Raw genomic sequence first — 23,197 nt, forward strand, 5'->3', positions numbered from 1 at the left:
CAAGGGACTCTCAAGAGTCTTCTCCAACACCACAGTTCAAAAGTATCAATTCTTTGGTGCTCAGCTTTCTTTATAAGTCCAACTCTCACATCCATACATGACTACTGGAAAAACCATAGCTTTGACTAGACGGACCTTTGTTGGCAAAGAAATGTCTCTGTTTTTTAATATGCTATCTAAGTTGGTCATAGCTTTCCTTCCAAGGAGCAAGCATCTTAATTTCATAGATGCAGTCACCATGTGCAGTGATTTTGGAGCCCAAGAAAATAAAGTCTTTCACTGTTTCTACTGTATCCCCATCTATTTGACATGAAGTGATGGGACTGGCTGCCATGATCTTAGGTTTTTTGAATGTTGAGTTTTAAGCCTGCTTTTTCATCTTCAAATAGTCCTTCTCAATACTGGGGTAGAGTTCAAAATTCATGTCTTCAGGGAGACCCTCTCTGATGTACCTAAACAACTACCCCATGACAGAACCTTCTTTTTCTTCATAGTACTTAACATCACCTGAAATTACCTTTAAATATTTTCTATCTTTCCTTAATAGTGTGTATAAACCAAAGATCAGTGATCTTCTATGTCCGATTCTTTGTACTACCCCAGCCCCTAGAATGTGGCTGGCACAAAGCAAAACTTTTAATAAGTTCTTAAATTGAACAGCGCTAACTAACATTCATTCAAAACATACTATGTGCCAGACCTTGTTCTAACTGCTCTGGTGCATTTACTCATTTTTATTCTGTACAGCAAAGCTATGAGATTAACAGTACTGCTATTCTAATTTTCTAGGTCAGAAAATTGAGGACGCCAAGTACCATGAGTCTCATCACCCCCAGTCACAGATTCCACGGTTGATAAATAACAGAGGAGGATTTTGAACCCAAGACAATTAGCTGCAAGGCCTGGGTGTTAGTGACTATACTCCACTCTCTCTCTCCCACACAGGAGGTGCTTTGAGACGACATTCCATGTATGTTTCTTGACACTCTCCTTCTTCACCTTCTGAGGCCCAATAAAATATGAACTCCTACATAAATTTCAATATCCATCCCACAGAATCCTTCATTGTTATTTTCTATTTCATGTTATGTGTATTTCAGTTACATTTATCATACCATGTCAGAAACATGGTCTAATTCTCTATGTTCTAGGAGGTAGAAACCCTCACGCATGTCTCTAGTGTCCAGAAAAGTGCTATTAAGCACTCAATACAGGATGTGTATTACACAAGCTGTACTGCAGACCCTCAGTAATTGTTGAATAAATAAGGACTATGACTTCTAAGCCACAGAGGTTGGTTCAAAGTTTCAGCCACTTAGTTCCAAAGTTCCACAAAATACTTGAATCAGTTAGCTTGCTGAGGAAAAGATAAGACAGGATGTGACTGGAACTCTATCATGGAGCCTGATTCTGATACCAACTACCGCCAGAAAGCCAGGGGGATGAACACACAGCCAGGGAAAGGAGTTGCATTGGGACCACGTGTCAGAGAGGGAGGCAATGACAGGGAAGCAGTGAAAGGCACTGAGATGTTGCCATGTGCTATGCAGCTCAGCAAAGCTAAGCGGGCATCCCAGCCTGAGGCAACATACACCCACAAGGCGGACTGGCCTTTGTTCTCCAGGCTCTTGTTCATGTGCTATTTCCCACCTCCCAGCAATAAGGATGAAGAATCAGAACATTGAAAAGGGGGAGACTGTTGGTGATTGGACTATTCACATGTCTCTCTTATTAGAGAGTTTGTTTTGTTCATCAAAATAGTGCATGGTAAAAGTGATAAGAATGGGTTAAGAAGCCTATAGGAGTCATGCAGCTTGAGGCGGTCCTGGATGAAATCAAACACAGAATTTGCTCAGAGATATTTTAGGTCTTATAACCATCATCTAATTTAATAATGGTAAATATAATCCTAATAATAATAAGCAGCTCATATGACAGAAATTCTTGCAAGAACTGTTACTCTAAGCATGAAACAACCTCGCCCCAGGAATGAGGTTTCCCTTCTAGTGTTAAGTTAGTGTCTGATAAGGGGAGGCTTCTCAATTATCTTACTTTTGCAAATCAGTCTGAGGTTCTCCTTCTGCATGGTTCAGCCTAAACCCTTCCTCCATCCAGGCTGCTCTCTCTCTCTACCACTGCTGTCTCTCCAGCATCAACCATCTAACTTAATATTTGGATTGTTCCCTAAATATTTATCGTGCATTTTTTTTTTCTCTCCTACCAAGAACTTGCAGAATATGAACTTGCAGAAAAAAAAAGAAAAAAAACAAAACTTCTCCTACGTGCCTTTAAAGCCCAGTAAAGAGAGGATGGGCACAGACCTGACCTTCAATGAATGTAGGTTGAGTTGAATTAGAATGAACTTTGCCAAAAGGCTTTGTGGAATGTTGACAGATGTTGTGCAGGTGTGTGAGGCAGGAGGGAAGGGGGTGGGAGATCTCTCAGGTCAAATTCATTTGGGAAACACTGGGTTAAACAAAGTTTAACAGGTTTCCTCCCTACCGGGTTCCTCCATTCCTTTGATATGCAAATACACATTACGAATCTCCAGGAGGGGACTTTCCTGGGCTGAATTTGCAAAACATGTTTGTCTTAGAAGCCTTTATTTTTACACAGGAACTTAAAAATTAGTACTCCACTGAACACACTTGGAAAACATTGAATTTAATTAAATAAATTATAGATTACAAAAAAATAGAAGCCCCAAGCCTTCAAGTTGCCTCATACAACCTTTCCGATCCTCTCCATTGCCTCATATGCACAATGGGGAAGATAATGCCTCTTACCTCAAAAATCTGTCATGAAGATTAAATAAATGAATATACCTAAAGGACTTAAAATATCAATAGATGTCTACTAATACTGTTTTATGTGTGAAAATATATAGTCCCACCACATATGGCTTAGGGAGTTCAGAACCAAGGCTTCGGAATCAGACCAAGGAGAAGTGGGTTTAGAAGACCTTGGTCAGGGATGCGATCTCTCAGCTAATCCTCTACTTTCTCATCTGTAAAATGAGGCTGGGGAGAGCCAACTTTATGGTATGAGGAGTAAAGAGGACAAATGATTCAAAGGCTTAGCCGAGATATTGTACAGCACAAAGGGCCTGCCCATGTGGTAGCTCTTAGTTATAAGCTAATACTCATTGAGTTTCCTGATGCAAATGCTATTCTAAAGGCTGCTATGTATTGATATTTGATCTAAAACCTAAGGGGTAGGTGCATCTTCAGTACCATATTACAGAAAGCAAACTGAAGACTGAAGAGATGAAACGACTTGCCTAAGAAAACAAACCCCTTCAGGCTGATTCTGGAGTGAGTGCTCTCAACTGCTATACCTCCCTGCATCTCAGCATCATCCCACCCTGGGCCCCATCCAGAGAAAGGTGATGGCTGAGTCTAGGATTTAACTCCTAGCTTGTTACTGCTGGCATGCTCAAGACAAGATGCATTCTGCCACATGCCACCTTAGTACCTCCGGGGTCTTAATTAAGGCTTCCCCCATGTCTACGCAGTGTGATCCCTGCCTCAGGTCAAGAAAGTTAGAGACAGATGGTGTGGTGACAGAGGACATGTCAGTATAACTGTGTCCAAAGTCAGAAGTCCCACAGGCCCTCTTCCAAACGGCCTAAGGGTGCTATGGAGGTCAGAGATCTGGTGGACCAAGGCCTCCAGGGCCTGTCCAGTAAGACTCAAGGACCTGGGCATTCAAGGATCAACCCAACTTGGACAAATCTCTGATAAAACCACATGAGTAAGAAAAGAACACACCACCTTCTTTTCCAGAGGAAACTCTGAGTCTGATCCTGATGGAAGCCCTGGAAACAGGCAATCACTCTCCATTCATAGAGAACTGAGGCCTAGAAAAAGAAGCTGATTTGACTCAAGTCACTGAGTCAGCAAGTTGCAAAGTGGGGACTTGAACTTGAATACCTTCCCTCCCAACTCTGTTCATTCTATCCTTCTCCAAATATGCCCAGGAAATTAAATGGGAGTCAGAAGGAACTGCAAATGAACTAAAAGAGAGATCTATCCACAGAGTTTTATCTTGATTACAAGTTTTATCTTGTGGACATGATGCAACGGGCCTTGAGTTTAACTAACACCCGCGAGTTCAGAGATGCCCAGGACATGAAGCTGTGCCTGTGTCCGGTTTTCTCTAGAGTTATAAGTTGAGATCAAGACATCCATCTTTTTTCCTCCCAAAGTGTCACCTGATGGTAACTGAGGTTATGTCAGCATTTCCAGGATGCGTATTTATGTAGCGCTTTTATCAAGCAAAGCCGTGGCCATGATCCCACAGCAGGACCGGGTCAGGCAATTGAAGCATTACATCATCTCAGTTGAGCTGTTCTGGAAAGATGAGCCAGAAGGAAAGGAGACAGGGGCCAGGACGGTGAGGATAAAAAAACTCACGTGTTGAACAGCTAAAAGTACATGCTTACTCTGACTCAGGTGCCTCTCAGACATTATCTTATGAATCGTCACAAGAGTGCTACAAACTAGGCATTAAAAACCAGTTGTCCAGATGAAGAAACAAGTCAGAAGCGTTAAAGAAAGAGGTCCTACGGTTGGCAAGTGTGATGTAGACCCGGATGGCTCTGATTCTGAAGTCCGCCCAGTCTGTGCTACTTCTCTGTCTGCGCCTTCAGAGACTAGTTCTGACTCTCCCGTGGAACTCACTTCAGGCAAGTGCCTTCACCTCTCTGAGTCTCAGATTCCTTACCGTGAAACAATGATAGCTCCTCTACTCCAGAAGCTGAGTACATGAGGATTAATGATTTGGAAACTTTTTGATCAATTAAATAAGCATGTAGTATTTTTATGAATGGAAGAAAGAGCTATTAAAAAGAGGGAAAGTACCAAAGATGTATATATTTTCTGAATGTGTATATGTTTTCCTCATTTTAGTAGCATTTTTCACCCATACACACACACACACACACACACACACACACACACATATGTATACGGTATAGTTATAGACACATACCCAGAAACACATATTCCATATATCATTATTGCAGACAGTCCTCCATGAAGTCATTTATAAACCATCTGGTAGCATTTGCTTCCTTTTCTGACATGTTGATCTCTTTGCGTTTTCTTTTTGGGGGGATAATAATATCACTTAAAATCACGTAATAGTTCACTTTGAAAAGGTTCATTTAATGTCTGTTTTATTTTCATATTTTTGAAAAATGGAGTGCTTCATGTGCTTTGTGAGCTTTTCCTTCCTAAAGCAAAGTGATGGTCCTCAAACATCTATTTCTCCAGAGCAGTGGTCGGGAGACGCTCACCAGAGCGAGCCTGGCTTCAACCCCAGCCCCGCCACTGCTCTGTTATGTGACCTGGGGACCTTTACAGTCTCTTCTACGTGCAAAATGGGCCAGTATTAATGTTTGTTTCTTAGGCAATAAAACTGTGCAAGTAAAATTATTAGAACAGGGCCTGGAACATAATAAATGTTCAGCAAACATTAACAAGATTATTTTTTTCCAACTCTAGGCACACAAAAGAGATGATGGTAGATGATCTATGACCACTGTTTGTCTGAACTCATGTTCAGGTTTGACTAACAGGGTCAGTTCACAAATGCATTTGACCTGGTAAATTATTACTTCAGCGAACGGTTTGTACAAACACACAAATCAACATATGATTACACTGTTCAACAGTACTTTGCAAGGTACTCTGATAGAGTAAAACAGATAAGCATATTGTATATAGAAGTTTCCAAAAAGACCTCCTTAAGAAAGACACACTTCAGGAATAGCCTGAAGGACAGGAGAAGCTGGCTAAGCTAAGGATAAGAACAGATTTCCAGGCAGAGGGGACAATGTTACAAGTGCCCCTCACCCATGAAAGACCTTGGGATACATGAGGAGGAAACCAGCATGGCTGGATTGTGGTGAAGAAGGGACAAGGATCAAAGAGATGAGGAGAAAAAGAGATGGGCGAAGATCAGACAAAGCTCTTTAGACCACTATCAGATGTTAGTCTCAGAATCCGGAAGCTATAAAAGGGTTTTACATCACAAATTTTGCGATCAGACTGGTGACCTTGTGCCAAGAGCAGATGTAGAACCAATTAAGAGGTTACTGCTATAACCAGGGCTGGAGGTGATGATGCTGACTTAGCATAGAGTGGTGGTGAGGAAAAGAAGAGATCAATAGTTGGTTTTAAGATGCATTTTGTGGGTGGAATCAGTACAACTCTGATGGCTTAGATTTGGGGGTCACTAGTGTCTGACCTGTCTCTTGAGAAACCTGTATGCAGGTCAGGAAGCAACAATTAGAACTGGACATGGAACAACAGACTGGTTCCAAATAGGAAAAGGAGTACATCAAGGCTGTATATTGTCACCCTGCTTATTTAACTTATATGCAGAGTACATCATGAGAAACGCTGGGCTGGAAGAAACACAAGCTGGAATCAAGACTGCCAGGAGAAATATCAATAACCTCAGATATGCAGACAACACCACCCTTATGGCAGAAAGTGAAGAAGAGCTAAAGAGCCTCTTGATGAAAGTGAAAGAGAAGAGTGCAAAAGTTGGCTTAAAGCTCAACGTTCAGAAAACTAAGATCATGGCATCTGGTCCCATCGCTTCATGGGAAATAGATGGGGAAACAGTGGAAACAGTGTCAGACTTTATTTTTTTGGGCTCCAAAATCACTGCTGATGGTGATTGCAGCCATGAAATTAAAAGACGCTTACTTCTTGGAAGGAAGGTTATGGCCAACCTAGATAGCATATTTAAAAGCAGAGACATTACTTTGCCAACAAAAGTCTGTCTAGTCAAGGCTATGGTTTTTCTAGTGGTCATGTATGGATGTGCGAGTTGGACGGTGAAGAAAGCTGAGCGCCGAAGAATTGATGCTTTTGAACTGTGGTGTTGGAGAAGACTCTTGAGAGTCCCTTGAACTGCAAGGAGATCCAACCAGTCCATCCTAAAGGAGATCAGTCCTGGGTGTTCATTGGAAGGACTGATGTTGAAGCTGAAAATCCAATACTTTGGCCACCTCATGTGAAGAGTTGACTCATTGGAAAAGACCCTAATTCTGGGAAGGATTGGGGGCAGGAGGAGAAGGGGATGACAGAGGATGAGATGGTTGGATGGCATCACTGACTCGATGGACATGGATTTGGGTAGACTCCGGTAGTTGGTGATGGACAGAGAGGCCTGGCGTGCTGCAATTCATGGGGTTGCAAAGAGTCGGACACGACTGAGCGACTGAACTGTACTGAACTGAGTGTCCCAGGGGTCATGCTTTGAGATTCAGGGCATCGACATACAATAATCTGCACAGTGACAAAGACTGAATCTAATCATTGCGTGGGAGTCAGTGGGAGGCCCATCTAGATCAAACATGAAAAAGACACTCCCAGTAATTAAAGTCATTCCAAAGTGAAGTGATCTAAGGAGGTAATTGATTATTTGATTTTGGAAACTTTTAAAAAGAAAATTTTGGAAATTTTTAAAAAGGGTGTGTATCACTATCTGCATGAGCTTTTATGGAAATGGCCTGGGAATTCCCCTGAAGGACATGTCTCAACATTTTGTGAAGGAGTATGTATCAGTGTATTCATAGTTGACTCACTTATCAACATAACAGCTAACACTTATGGAGCGCTCATTATGTGTCAGTTTGAAATGCTGCCTTTTTTTTTCACTTTTCTGTTTTTGTTTTTTTAACCATTTATTCACTAATCCTTATTTTATATAAATTTTATTTTCTAAAAAAATAGCGTGCTTGTGCAAAATAAATAATGTTTGAGACTTCTTTTCTATTTGTCTAACTATCATGATATACCAATGTACACAAACATTAATCTTTTTACTATAAATACTTTTAACATGTATTTGACCATTTAATCCTCAAGACTACTCTGTGAGGAAATAGTAATATTATCCCCATTTTACAGATGAGAAAGCTGAGATAGAGAAATTTTAGGTAATTCATTGTTGTTCACTGGGTAGAAGCAAGATTCATACTCAGGCAATCTGGATCAACTAGATGCAATTTAAATGTCTCAACATTGGGAAATAGTTCAGTATTTTTCAGCATAGCTGTTCTATAGAATAGTATTATGTTACTAAACACAGTGGTCATGAAAACTACATAATAAGAATGAAAAAGGAAGATTAAAAATAACTTACATGTATACCACAATTATCACTGTGTACAAAGCACACACAGATGTACAGAAAGTGAAAAAGAAGGAGTTGTTTGGATAAAGGGAATATAGCTGACATTGTTTTCCCATTTTCTTTTCCAAATTTTCCCTGGTGTGGTAATACTACTACATTTATTCAGAAAATAAAGCTGCAATTCAAAACAGATGATACCACTTGCACCAAAAAGAACTGGAAGGAGATTGGATTTCTAAGAACTTTCCCAACATGGAAATTCTATGATTCTATTAGAGTGGGCTTTTTTAATGGGCAAACTGGGTCTCCAATATGAGTGTCTGGATGAAGACAAATCCGTCACAAATGAAACACAAAATCTCAAGTGAAAATTTTATTTTGATTTAACAGTCAATAATCCATACTAAACATCAGTCGATTAAGACAAATATGTTTTCGAGGCCTCACAACTCTATGTTATTAGTCACACATCTCTGACAAAGTTGCTAAACTTCCATAAATATGTTTTTAATGATCAGATGATATTTAATCTAGTGCACACTCTCTCTCACATTAAGTTGAAATTAAATGCACCGTTTACTGTGTCATATGCCTTCATGGCTTCCACAATCCTCTCTTTTCCTCTTTTTTTGAGCTCTGATAACAATTTGCAATGCATCTGTGTAACATCTGGTAGGCAAGAAACACTGCTGGAGGTTTTCAGTTTCAGAGCTTGATGGGTCCTGATACATAAGAGTAAGCTGATGCCAAAATGCATCCAGAGAAAATGTGTTTGCAACATATCCATGTGCCTGCCATTTTCCCACTTCTGAGCTGAAGAATAACCCAAGACAAGTCAGTGGACCTCGCTGTGAAGGACAGTAAGAGAGCACATCACGGTGTCTCCTGCTCTATTTCACCTCTTAGCAGATTCCTGAACCCACAACAGTTGATCCCAGGTGAAGCAGCACTCTTTCTTAGGAGGGTCTGTTTAGTTACAATGAGATAGATAACACTGCTTTCCCTCGATTTGAAGACATTTCCAATTATAAGACACTACTAACATAACAAGATCTCCTTGGGAAAAGGAGAGGAGCATTATAGCTACGTATATGTCAATTGTAAGACATATGCTAATGCTTCAGTTAAAAATGAAAAAAATAGAATATATTTCAAAATTGAGAAAATACGATATCTGCTCTATCTAAGGGCTTCCCTGATAGCTCAGTTGATAAAGAATCTGCCTGCAATACAGGAGACCCCAGTTTGATTCCTGGGTTGGAAGATCCCCTGGAGAAGGAATAGGCTACCCACTCCAGTATTCTTGGGCTTTCCTTGTGGCTTAGCTGGTAAAGAATCCCCCTGCAATGCAGAAGACCTGGGTTCCATCCCTGGGTTGGGAAGATCCCCTGGAGAAGGGAAAGGCTACCCACTCCAGTATAAATTGCTGTTTCTAAACTGGCAAAATGTGGCTGGGTTAATTTTTCCTCTTCCTTTCACTTCCGAAATGACACTGTGCATTAGATCTTTTGATCTCATTTTCACAGTCACCTGTTAAGTGATTTGATGGCAGAAGCTGAACTCTAAGCAGCTCTTTCCAAGCATGTCTTCACATTAAAGACAAATTCTCCTTTCCAGGCACTAGAACCCATAGGGAAGTGTCTAGACACTGAATTTGCAGGCACAACAAGCCAAATTTCTTCCCAATATTTGTCCTCTTCCCTGGCAGAGTCTGTGCTAGAAGCTAGTTTGCATGACCCCACAGTTATCTACAGTGGCTGATATTTAAATTATTTCCTGTATTAAATGTTCGTGAATTACTGATTTAAAAAAAATCCATTGATATATCATTGAAAATTTGCCAGCCGTTTATTTCTTTGTCATTGTTCTGGGAAAACAGAGTAATAACAATCACCAAGTATTTACCTCTTACATGCTATGTTCTTAACACTTTCAACAGATTGTAACAGTTTATATTCATAGCAGGTGTAACTAAATTACTTTACACATGAGGCAACTGAGGCACAGACAGTAACTAGCTCAAGACCCAGAATTCAAATCCATGTTTTTCTGATTCGACAGCAAATTTTTAAGGGACTAAATTAGCAAACTTTCAGAACACAGGAATAAAATACCAGGGAAAAATCTCTTCCCTTTAGGAATTTTAAATCTGGTAAGGGATATAAGATTAAAACACACAAAATGATAAGAGGAAAAGGCCACCTGGTAGATACTATTATGACCCCATTTTGCAGATGAGTAAATAGAGCCTAAGGCTCTATAAAAATCAATAAGGCAGAATTCAATCCCAGGGTTTTTAAGCCTTGTTCCCCTTCTCTTTCTGACTCTAAATTGTATCTGCCATGTGATTTCATTTTTGAGAAGGAAGCCAGGTCAAAATGATATTCAATAACTGTCCCAATATGAAAGGTCTATCAAACTTTGATGATCTGACTGCATCCAGTGATTTATGCCTAAAATTACGAGGATGGGCTATGACAACTGAAAGGCTGTCTTTTAGATACTCATATTTCCTTCATCCCCATCACTTCCTGCCTGGCACTCACTCACCCCTGATCATAAATATTACTTGCCACTTTTATGCTTATTGGTGGTTAGATATGATGAATTCTGATACTAGTCAACTGTGGAGGAGATATTAAATACATTAGCTAATTTTCCCTTAATGCCTCATCCAATATGAATCAATATTGGTTTAATAATTAACATGTTTAAACATTTTTATGTATATTTCATGATGAGACGATCTATGTTTATTTTATGAAGATGAAATATTTAGCTCCCCGCCACCAACAGCTAAGCCATTCCAACTTGGAGCTATCTCTGTAGGCTGCTCTGGGGACATCACCTCACCTGGGAGAACTGGCTGGTTCTCACTGACTGAAACCTGGTCTAGGATGCTGAATTCAAAATGAAAAATTGGAAGCATTAGGAAAGAGGAAAGACTAAATGCTGAAGACTGAGTTCCGAGAGAAGCCTGCTGGAAAGGTGGTCCTGGCTCCCACCCTGGCCCCAGCTGAGCCTCTATTCTACTTTCCTCTTCAGGCTAAAAGCAAATACTGGGTGCTGGCTCACTCAGGGAAGGACAGTACTGTGAGAAGAGGTGAGAGGCATGGTTAGAGCACTGGTTCTCAACCACAAGTCGTTTTTCACCAGCTCCTTCCCACCTTGGGGGACACTTGGCAACATCTGGAGCAACTGGATGGGATATTCCTGGCATCTATTGGGTAAAGGTTGGGGATGCTGCTGAACACCCTACAATGCACAGGACAGCTCTCCACAGTGAAAAATCATGTATTCCAAAATGCCAGTAGTGCCAAGACTGAGAAACTGTGGTTTGGAGTCAGACAGCACTACACCCAACCCCATTTCTGCCATGTGTAGTTTTATGAACAGTCAAGTTTCTGGTCCTTGCCTTCCACGTCTCTAAGATGGAACTAATCATCATAAAGGTGCCTAATTCGTGAAGTTTGGCAAAAAATTAACGAGAGGAAAAAAATTAAAAACCCAGTGTTTGGCACATAGAGGCAGCCACAGGACATCCAATTGGCTTGGGAATTGTGGGAAGGAGCGGGAGACTCTCAACAAGAGGTAAATAAGCACGATTACAAAAAATGCACACAAGTCTTACAGCCACTGTATCTCATCTTTATAATGTGACTTTGAAGTTCTTTAGTGTATTACTTTGAGCCTGTGACCACTAAGTGATCAAGCTGTCCTTCTGGAGAATGGGACTCCACGTGGGCAGGGGTGACTATCCCAGCTGAGGTCATCTCAACCTGGCCCAAGAGCAGACCCCAGACATAGGACTGATCCCAGCCAAGACCGGAAGAACCATCTAGCTAAACCCACCCCAACCTGACAACTGGCAGAATAACAAACCAAAAAAAATGATTGTTGTTTTAAACTGCTAAATTTAGAGTTGATCTGTTATACAGCAAAGACTGACTGATATAAAAACCTAGAGCTGAGTTCTCAGAGAGCCAGGAGGAGTTAACCCAGAGAAGAGAACAAAATGTACAGAAAGATCCAAAGAGAAGAGAAAGAGCAGAATTCCTGACAGATCCTAAATGAAAAGCTAATTTCCTTGAAGACTTACAGATTTTCTCCTTGGAGGATGAATAACTTCTTTGTTTTCAAAATTTTACTTTTTTTCCCTTCTTTTCATGCGCTTTATCGTCAACACTGCCTGAAGACCTGGTCAGGAAGAGTCCCTTCCTGCACCCCATGCTTTAGAGCTGTACTGTTTTAACACAGTGTGTGTGCTAAGTTGCTTCAGTTGTGTCTGACTGTTGGCGACCCTATGGACTGTAGCCCACCAGGCTCCTCTGTCCATGCAATTCTCCAGGCAAGAATACTGGGTTGCCATGCCCTTCTCCAGGGGATCTCCTGGATGCAGGGATCGAATCTGTGGCTCTTACGTCTCCTGCACTGGCAGGTGAGTTCTTTAACACTAGTGCCACCTGGGTAGCCACTAGCCATAAAGGGCTATTTGAATTTGAATTAATTAATTAAAAGTAAATAAAACTTAAGATTCAATTCTGCAGGTACACTGGCCATATTTCAAGGGCTCACTAGCACATGTCAGTTCAGAGTGAGAACACTTCTGACATCACAGCAAAATCTACTTCGAGTGATGTTTAGAGGGCCTTTGGCCCTCCTTTGCAGAAAGGAGGTGAGGACTACTCAGGCCCAAAAGGACGTGCTTAACTGGACCTGACAGTCCAACTTTCAGGCCGTGTGTCAGAAACCTAGTGCCCCAGAAGGGTCTGCTTGGGCTACTCTACGCCCACCTGCAAGGCCTCACCCAAGGGTCGGTCTTTTTGGGAACAGACTCAGCTGCTGGTATCACTCCTCTGTGTCTAAAAGCCGCCTGAGGGGTACCTTTTACATAGAAGGGCTGGACTTGCGGGCTGGGGTTTACACATAGGGACATCAGGAGCCTCTTGATGCAGGAAAGAGCTGGGATGGAAAGAAAAGGAAAGGTGGGCTATAGGTTAAGAATGTAATTTTCTAGTCTTGCCTTGAGCCCCACAGATGTTAGAGGCAAACCTATTCACCATCTCTATTTTATTTTTTCCTTATACTACATGTATGTGTAGTGTAACTTATTTATTTTTTTAATTGGAGTATAATTGCTTTACAATGTTTTATTAGTTTCTGCTGTACAGCAAAGTGAATCAGCTCTAAGTATACGTATATTTCCTCCTTCTTGAGCCCCCCTCCTGCCCACCCGCCATCCCACCCCTCTGGGTCATCACAGAGCACCGAGTGGAGCTCCCTGTGCTGTAAGCAGCTGACCATCAGCCATCTGTTTCACACGTGGTAGCATATATAAGCCAGTGCTCCTCTCTCAATGTTTATCACCTCTATTTTATAGCTGAATAGTATAGTAACTGTACTCATTTCCTATTTTATTTTAGCAAATGAACACAAACTTAGTGGTTTCAACAATACGGATTTATCATTTGACGGTTCTAGAGGTCAGAAGTCTGAATCGGTTCTCACTGGGCTTAAATCGGGGAGTCAACAGGGTTGCATTCTTCTCTAGAGCTTCTTGGGGAGAACCCATTTCCTTGCTCTTTCTGGTTTCTTCAGAAACTAGATCTTTGGGATTCTGGGCTCAATTCCAACATGTGTGGTGGGCGGGAGTTTCTAGAGCACCAAGCAATTCTCTGGACACCAGCTGGGTGTCCTACAGTTCAACTCAATTCTATTTACCTGGAGATAGCATTAGATTTCACAGTTTAAGGGCTCCTCCTACAAGACTGCCCCCCACCCCACTCCACTTTAGGTGCCAGTCACAAGCCCAAGTTGTCATCTGTTCTTCTGGGCAACTGATTACAGACTGCACGTTCCAAGGACCCATTCCAACCAGGGATGCCAACTGCAAATCTGTGTTATCACCCATGCTTCTGACCAACTGGCTGTATCAGAGGCTCCCATAAGCCCTTCTCTGGGTTCCAGTAACTTGCTAGACAGGCTCAAAGAACTCAGGAAGCCCCTTTACTTATTAGATCACCAGTTTCTCATAAAAGGAGATAACCCAGAAATGACCAGAGGGAAGAGATGTGTAGGGAAGTCCATGGGTAAAGAATACACGTGGAGCTCCCACACCCCCACCAGGGCGCCGCACCCCCAGCGCCTCCCACGTACCCACCAACCCACACGTGGAGCTCCCACACCCCCTCCAGGGCGCCACACCCCCAGCACCTCCCACATATCCACCAACCCAGAAACTCTCTGAACCCTGTCCTTTGGGTTGCTATGGAGACCTCATTACAAGTACATGACTGATTACACCATTGACCGTTAGCGATGGAACTCTGTCCAGCCCCTCTCCTCTCCCTGAAGAATGGGGTGAGGGGACTGAAATTTCTAACCTTCTATTCAAGGTTGGTACCCCTTGCAACCAGTCTTCTCCCCCTACTTAGGGGCTTCCCAAAGTCACCTCATGAACACAAACCCAACTGGGATAGAAAGGGACTTGCATGAATAACAAGATACCCAGTTCACCTCTGAAGCAATTTCAGGAACTGAGGACGAGAAGCCAAACATTATAGCCAAAGATGCTCCTGCTGCTTGTCTAGTCAGAAATTCCAAGAGGTTTGGGAGACATGAGCCAGGAACTGTGGAAGAAGACCAAATATATATGATAAATACATTTTGGTCGACTAAATATATATTTCTCATAAATCACAATATGAGATTATGGGCCACCCATGTTTCTTGGCTGGTGGCCCTTTCCACCATGTTCAGAGCCAACCATATCAGATGAGTTCTTCTTAATTCGCCATCTCCCGCATCTATTCTTCTGTTTTCCTCTTTCGCTTTTAAGGGCCCACCTCCATGATCCAGGATAACCTGCACATTTAGGTCAGCTGATTTGCAACCTTACTCCCATCTGTGACTGTATTTCCCCTCTGCCATGCAAAATAGCTTATTAATCATATAAGTAATGCTAGGATACAACTATTTCCATTTTAGAGATGAAAAATCTGAAACTAAGATGAGGTTAAATAATCTGTCTGAAGTCTAGCTCCTTATAAGAACTGAATGAAAATTTGAACCAAAACCTCAGCTGCTATCATCCAACTTCCTGCCAACAGTAAATCGCTTTAAATCATCAGCAAATGTGTTCTGAGTACTGAGAACTACAACTTCCTGAGCTCCAGCTCCATGTCAGAATGCATGTCAGGAACTTTGCATACACTATCCAGTTAATCTGCACAATGTTTATAACAATACCTGCTGCTTACTGTACTCCTGCCCTGTGCCACACATTCCACATACGTTATCTTGTTCCTTTTAGCAATCTTACAAAGTAGGAAATATTATCTCCATTCCTGAAGTTGAAAAAAACCAAGATAGAGGAACTTCAACTAAATTACCTGAAGCCACTTTGTTATCTATTCACTTGATAATTTTCAAGCTTCCACTATAGATCAGGCCCTGTTCCAGGGGCTGAGAATGCAACAGAGCAGCATCCTTTCATTCTCATAAAGATCATAATCGAATCAATAACTAAAGGAATCGATTATGTAAAAGGTAGTAAGTACCATGGAAAAATATATAAAGGAATTTAAAGAGAGAGTGTGCAGGGCATGTGTGCAGAATGTAGTATTTTTTATAGGATGGCTAATGCTGACTTCTCTGAAGATCATCACTGACTAAGTGAGAGACCAACATATGAACCATCTGAAATGAGAGCATTCTAGACAGAGGGAGATTCACAAGCAAGAGTCCTGAGGAGAGAATGAACTTGGTGGGGTTAAAGAGCAACAGAAAGACAAAACTGATTGGAGCAGGTGAACGCAGGGGCGATTATCCTACCCTATCAGATCCAACGGGGTCCAGATTGACAGGGCAGTGCAAGTCACTGTAAGAACTTGCTACTCTGAATAAGACAAGCTATTAATCAAAAGAAGGTTTTGACCGGGGAAAAGACAAATATGGTTCATATTCTGAAAAAAATTACTGGGTACTGGAAGGAAAATGAGGTAGAAAAGGTCAAAACAGGGAGCCGAGGAGGGGCTGTGGCTGTACGGCAGCACAAGTTGTGAGTCGCATTCCCCCGTCGGATGCATTATGAAAGTGAGGCAACAGGGTTTGCTGATAGACTGGATGTAGAGTGTGAGAAAGAAGCGAGCCAAGGATGAGCCCAGAGCTCTAGTCTGAAGAACTGGAAGCATAAAACTGTCATTCACTATCAATGGGGACATGTACGTGGGCCTGAGGTCTAGGGAACTTTTCTGAATCATGGGAGACATTGCTCTATGTTATCATGTTAATTGGTAAGATTATCCAGAGGGAAAAACATACATGATTCAGAGAAGCCAGGATGATTTCTAGGTTGTTAGAGCAGTGACCTTGAGCAGGGGTTGTTGGTCTGGAAGTTGGGGGAGAAGTAGGGATGGCGTCTAGAGGCAGAAGTAGACAGATAAACAGATAAAAATATGAACAATAAATCTCTAGTATTATATGAAAAGTAGGAACAATTAATCTATGATACAGTGGATCATAGAAAAATCAAGAGAATTCCAGAAAAAAAAAAATCTATTACTGCTTCATTGACTATGCTAAAGCTTTTGACTGTGTGAATCACAATAAACTGTGGAAAATTCTGAAAGAGATGGGAATACCAGATCACCTTATCTGCCTCCTGCGAAACCTCTATGTAGGTCAAGAAGCAACAGTTAAAACAAGACATGGAACAACAGACTGGCTCCAAATTGAGAAAGGAGTATGTCAAGGCTGTATATTGGCCTGCTTATTTAACTTACATGCAGAACACATCATGCGAAATACCAGGCTGGTTGAAGCACAAGCTGGAATCAAGATTGCCAGGAGAAATATCAATAACCTCATATGCAGATGACACCACGCTTATGGCAGAAAGCAGAGGAACTAAAGCGCTTTCTGATGAACGTGAAAGAGGAAAGTGTCAAAGCTGGCTTAAAACTCAACACTCAATAAAGAAGAGCATGGCCTCTGGTCCCATCACTTCGTGGCAAACAGATGGAGAAACAATGGAAACAGTGACAGACTTTATTTTCTTGGGTGTCAAAATCACTGTGGATGATGACTGCAGCCATGAAATTAAAAGACACCTGCTTCTTGGAAGAAAAGTTATGACAACCTAGATGTGTGTGTGACTGTTAGTTGCTCAGTCATGTCTGACTCTTTGTGACCCCATAGACTGTAGCCCGCCAGGCTTCTCTGTCCATGGGATTCTCCAGGCAAGAATCCTGGACTGGATTGCCGCTCCCTTCGCCAGAGGATCTTCCTGACCCAGGATCAAACCCTGATCTCCTGCATTGCAGGAAGATTCTTTACCATTTGAGCTACATCGAAGTCCGTAAAACCTAGATAGCATAGTAAAAAGCAGAGACATTACTTTGATGACAAAGGTCCATATAATCAAAGCTATGGTTTTTCCAGTAGTCATGTATGAGTGTGAGAGTTGGACCATAAAGAAGACTGTGTGCCAAAGAACTGATGCTTTTGACTGTGGTGTTGGAGGAGACTCTTGAGAGTCCCTTGGACTGCAAGGAGATCCAACCAGTCCATCCTAAAGGAGATCAATCCAGAATATTTAGTGGAAGCACTGATGCTGAAGCTCCACTACTTTGGCCACCTGATGCAAAGAGCCAACTCATTGGGAAAGACCCTGATGCTGGGAAAGATTGAAGGCAGGAGGAGACAGGGACGACAGAGAATGGTATGGTTGGATGGCATCACCGATTTGACAGACATGAGTTTGAGCAAGCTCTGGGAGATAGGGAAGGACAGGGAAGCCTGGCATGCTGCAGTCCATGGGGTTACAAAGACTCGGATATGACTGAGCAACTGAACAACAACAAAAGTCTGTAGTAACAAATGCTGGGCTATGCGTAGTTGCTCAGTCATGTCTGACTCTTGGACTCCATGGACTACAGCCCGCCAGGCTCCTTTGTCCATGAGGATTCTCCAGGCAAGAATAGTGGAGTGGGTTGCCATGCTCTCCTCCAAGAGATCTTCCCAACCCAAGGATCGAACCAGGTCTCCTGCATTGCAGGCGGATTCTTTACCAGCTGAGCTACCAAGAAGGGAAGCAAATCATATAGGCACAAACCCCAGCAGGCTGGCAGTGGCAATGAGGTATGTGGGAATTCTCATTGATCATCTCTTGAAATAGGTAGCAAAGTCTTAGCAAAGAGTGCAAAGTCAGAGAGAGGAGATGGAGATGTGAGGAAAGGAAAACAGAGAAGAAACAAAACCGTCACGATGAATGGATTAGTGAAATGCCACAGAATTCGAACCCACACCCATTAGGTGCCAAACTTCTCACATACCATATGGTTTTTAGATTATCCTGCAAGGTAAATATATCTTATTCCCATTTGAATAATGAACAAAATGGAAATTTAAAGAGTTTATGTAGCTCAGAGCCATTCAGTCTGTCATGACTTCAACTGCAGGGACAGGATGTACCGTGAAAGACCACCCTGTGAAGGGGCTGTGAAATCCGGAGTGCCCACCTCAAGTCCCCTAGAATGTAAAAATTATCTGCAGGGTTCCTTGGGTTTTTTTCAGCTTCATTTTGTCCTAATATCACTCCTTGATGCCTTGTGTAGTCACCCCTTGTGCCTTCAGCTTTCCTTATCTCTCAGGTCAAGCTGCAGGAACAGCTGTAAGACTCGCTTTGATCTGCCCCTGTGAGTCAGTGACACGTGGCAGGATATCTTTGTCTCCAGGGTTTTTGAAAAAGGGCTGAACTTTCCTGGAAAAGATGTGATCAGGATACCACATCTGCTTCTCCTTTTGTTTTTTTTTTTTTCTCGTTCAGGGTTCTATACCTTCATTTTCTCTCCTTTCTCCATTTCATGAAATATGATTCATAGCTAAATGCACCACTTAATGGAAAATCCGGGCACCAAGTAATTTGTGTGATTTTTACGTCTTAGAATCTTTCTCTGGGTTGAAAGAAACCATGGAGACTGTCATGTCCAGTCTCACTTTACTCAAATGAGGAGACTGAGACCCAGCAGAAGGAAGCAACAGCAAACACAGGACCCAGAAACCGTGGCTCTTTCAGTCCCATCAGGGGCTGACGGAAGGTTCCAGAAGTTGACATATTCTCTTTTTCCACTTTAGAGTGAGCCACAGAAAGTGAAACCGGGTTCAGTTTTCCAACCAGATTCCTCGGCTCTAAAATGACATTTGCAAATAGCATTAGGGAAAACATTTTTTTTTCCTTTGTTTTTGATGTCTAATGTTTAAACTTTCTTTAAAGGTTGTATTCTAAAAAGGTTGAGTTCCCGGTGAGTCAGAGACTGAGACAGGCTGCAGGGCCATTTTAAACCAGCTTTATGACTTCAGGCTGAAACAAAGGGAACTTTGGGGAAAAGAGAGGAAGGAATGGCCTCCAGCCACTCCAACAGCAGGAAGATCACAGTTAAAGCCTCTCAGGGCAGGGGGCCCCTGTCCTACCTCAACGCTTACGTGCGTTTATGCTTTCTCCCTTCCCTCTCTCCCACTTCAAGATCTTTTATTACCTAAGGTTTTCCCTTCTGCTTCACCTCTAAGACTTTATTCCAGGAGTTGGGCCCTCCACTTCCGAGTTTCCTAACTCTCCTCTTTTAAATAACCCTCTCTCTTCCATAGCGGTTCCTTCCGGATGACAAGCTTTCCTTCTTTCACCCCGCTCTTCTCAGTCCTTCAAAGACAAGCCCTCTGAAGAGGTCCTCTACCTCGTCTCTTCCTACATCTCTCGTTTTCCATGAATTCCCAGCCCAGTGAGATTAGACCTCCTCCCCCAAAAGTTCACTCACAGTTCACCTGCCAAGGGCACCAACATATTCCAAAGAACTATTTTTAACTTCTTTTCTTATGTAAGGTCTATCTCTACCTCTTTTTGTCTCTTTTTAATTTTTATTTTTACTTGAGTATAGTTGATTTAAAAAGTTGTGTCAGTTTCAGATGTACAGCAAAGTGAATCAGTTATACATATGCATATACCCACCCTTTAGACTATTTTCCCATTTAGGTCATTTCAGAGTATTGAGAAGACTTCCCTGCGCTATTCAGTAGGTTCTTATTAGTTATCTATTTGATATGTAGTCGTGTGTATCTTTTCTTATGTAAAGTTTCTTCCTTGAAATAATTGCTTCCTAGGATGCCGATATTACTCAGAATCCTCTTTGGCTCTCTCTTTCCCTTCCATTTACTTTCCACCTTTTCCCTTCTCCTCCCTCCTCTTTTTTTTTTTCTTTTATATTTCTTCCTTCTACTTCTCTCCCCATTCTATAGTCTCTTCTGTGGCAATATCCCACAAACTCAGGGCTGAAACTATCATTCCTAATTTTAACAATTCTTAGCTTGACATCTCCTCCTTAGCCTTTTTCTGAGCACCAGGCACATTTTTATGACTGCCCGTTAGCCATCTCCACCTGCTCACCAAGATTTTTAATCAACACAAATCTTTTCTCCTAGCCGCTTAATGCCACTGTTACCTCCAACCCCAACACACATGACATGTTTACCAAGTATAGCTTCTTCTACACCCTAGTTGTAGTACAGCCTAGTGGAATGATTAGGGAGGGACCCAGTAGATGACTGGTAGGTAGGGCATCTGGACTGCAAGGGGGATAGCAGAGCTGAAGATACAGGCTGGGAATGAGCCAAAAGAAGAGCTGACATCACCTCAGAAAGAGCTCAAAACAGGAACTCAGAACCTAAGAGTCTACGTAACATAAGCCCCAAATTACTTCCAAATTTATGTGTTAGGTATATATACACATTTTTAAAAGAGGACTCAAAGTCTTTATCAAATTTTCAGATCTATGGGCCACAGAATTCTAAAGAACCCCTTGGTTAGGGCAAACAGAAATTTTACAAAATTATTACAAAACATACAAGGAAGAAATGACTAGCATACCAATACAGAGGTTTGGAAACTACCCTTAGCTTTGCCACTATCAGACTGTGTGGCATCAGGAATGATCGCCTGACCCTCCAAGCTCCTATGCAACCTTCCCATGCTGCCCTGAACTCTCCCTGTGGCATATTGAACATCTGGGGTTACTCTGCTTTCATGGCTTGATGCCTGTCTTCCCCACTCGGTGGTGACCTCTGAGGGGTGAGGTCCACGTTGCTCCCGGGAGAATATGTGTAATGAAAGACTGTGCCTAGTAAGTATTCTCCCCTGATTTCCCTCAGCTCCTCAGTGCTCTTCTCTGAGCTTCTGTATTTCCACCTATCATACCAGGGGTTCATTTTTCACAACTCAGTTTTTCAGGCACCGAGACTCCAGCCTGGCATTGGTATTTGCCATTGTTACATCTCCAGAACCTACTGGGACTAAGTGCTGGTTCTTCCAGTGGAGCAGAGCAGGCAAGCAAAGGGGGTGTAATCGTAACACACTGTGATGTGTGTCACAATAGCGAGAGCAGAAGGTGCCAGGGGAGCAGGGTGGGGATGCAGGCATAAACCATCTCCAGGCAAGCTCTTGGTCAAGGTCACCTTTGGCTCCTCAAAGCAGAATGGACATTGCCTCTTCCAGGTAACAGTGGGTATTAATCATGCTGGCCACATGCAGGAAAGCCCGTATTACTCCTTCCTAATCACTTCAAATACCTTGTTTTTTCCCTTCTCAATTTCAACTCAAGACTCACAATTTATATAAAAAATAATAATAATAAAAAATTACCTGCCACCTTAGTGTGTAATTTTCAAAACTACCTATTCACCACAGCAAAGCAATACTGCCTGGCTCCCAAAGGAAACATCATTTTCTTCCTCCCCTTCCTTCCAGCCTCTCTGTGTACCCGGCCACACCGAGTCCAGGAAGGAACAAACACACCAGAATGCAGCCTGTGTCAAGGCTTCGCCTCCTGGTCTGTACAGCTGTCTTTTGAATGTCTTTTTTTACAAAGACATTCATTTTTCACCCTCATGGTTTCTTAGCTTTATTTGCTTGGACTGATACTCTCTCATCTTTGTTATTTTTTAAAATTAAAACCAGGTATTGAAATATCTTACATTTCCTGCTTCAGTTCAGTTCAGTTCAGTCGCTCAGTCATGTCCTACTCTTTGCGACCCCACAAATCACAGCATGCCAGGCCTCTCTGTCCATCACCAACTCCCGGAGTCTACCCAAACCCATGTCCATCGAGTCCGTGATGCCATCCAACCATCTCATCCTCTGTCGTCCCCTTCTCCTCCTGCCCCTAATCCTTCCCAGAATTAGGGTCTTTTCCAATGAGTCAACTCTTCACATGAGGTGGCCAAAGTATTGGAGTTTCAGCTTCAACATCAGTCCTTCCAATGAACAACCAGGACTGATCTCCTTTAGGATGGACTGGTTGGATCTCCTTGCAGTCCAAGGGACTCTCGAGAGTCTTCTCCAACACCATAGTCCAAAAGCATCAATTCTTTGGCGCTCAGCTTTCTTCACCGTCCAACTCTCACATCCATACATGACCACTAGAAAAACCATAGCCTTGACTAGACGGACCTTTGTTGGCAAAGTAATGTCTCTGCTTTTCAATATGCTATCTAGGTTGGTCATAACCTTCCTTTCAAGGAGTAAGCGTCTTTTAATTTCATGGCTGCAATCACCATCAGCAGTGATTTTGGAGCCCAAAAAAATAAAGTCTGACACTGTTTCCACTGTTTCCCCATCTATTTGCCATGAAGTGATGGGACCAGATGCCATGATCTTAGTTTTCTGAACGTTGAGCTTTAAGCCAACTTTTTCACTCTCCTCTTTCACCTTCATCAAGAGGCTCTTTAGTTCTTCTTCACTTTCTGCCATAAGGGTGGTGTCATCTGCATATCTGAGGTTATTGATATTTCTCCCGGCAGTCTTGATTCCAGCTTGTGTTTCTTCCAGCCACACTCTGGTTTGTCACCATTGAGCCAGACTTGAGACTGAACTCAACGATTGCAGATATGGTTGGGCCAAGATTAAATACAGCAAAGTATCACTTTCCTTTACTGAGCGTGAAACTAGTCTTAGTTCAGTCTTCAACAGCATTAGATTTTATGTTTCAATCAAAGC

At 42.2% G+C, this 23,197-nt stretch overlaps 1 protein-coding gene across 5 annotated transcripts in view; it reads right to left on the reverse strand.

Annotated features, from left to right (window-relative positions):
- Positions 1–23,197, reverse strand: part of BRINP1 (BMP/retinoic acid inducible neural specific 1) — a 526,454-nt gene that overhangs the window by 271,100 nt on the left and 232,157 nt on the right. For all 5 annotated transcript variants that reach the window (XM_081576124.1, XM_081576137.1, XM_081576125.1 and 2 more), the window contains one exon: positions 14,671–14,783. The gene's annotated coding sequence lies outside the window, so the exon portion shown is untranslated. The remainder of the gene's footprint in view (positions 1–14,670; positions 14,784–23,197) is intronic.

The sequence above is a fragment of the Giraffa tippelskirchi genome, chromosome 1, assembly GCF_054371585.1.
Source record: "Giraffa tippelskirchi isolate mGirTip1 chromosome 1, T2T-mGirTip1v1.2.pri, whole genome shotgun sequence".
Lineage (NCBI taxonomy): Eukaryota > Metazoa > Chordata > Mammalia > Artiodactyla > Giraffidae > Giraffa > Giraffa tippelskirchi.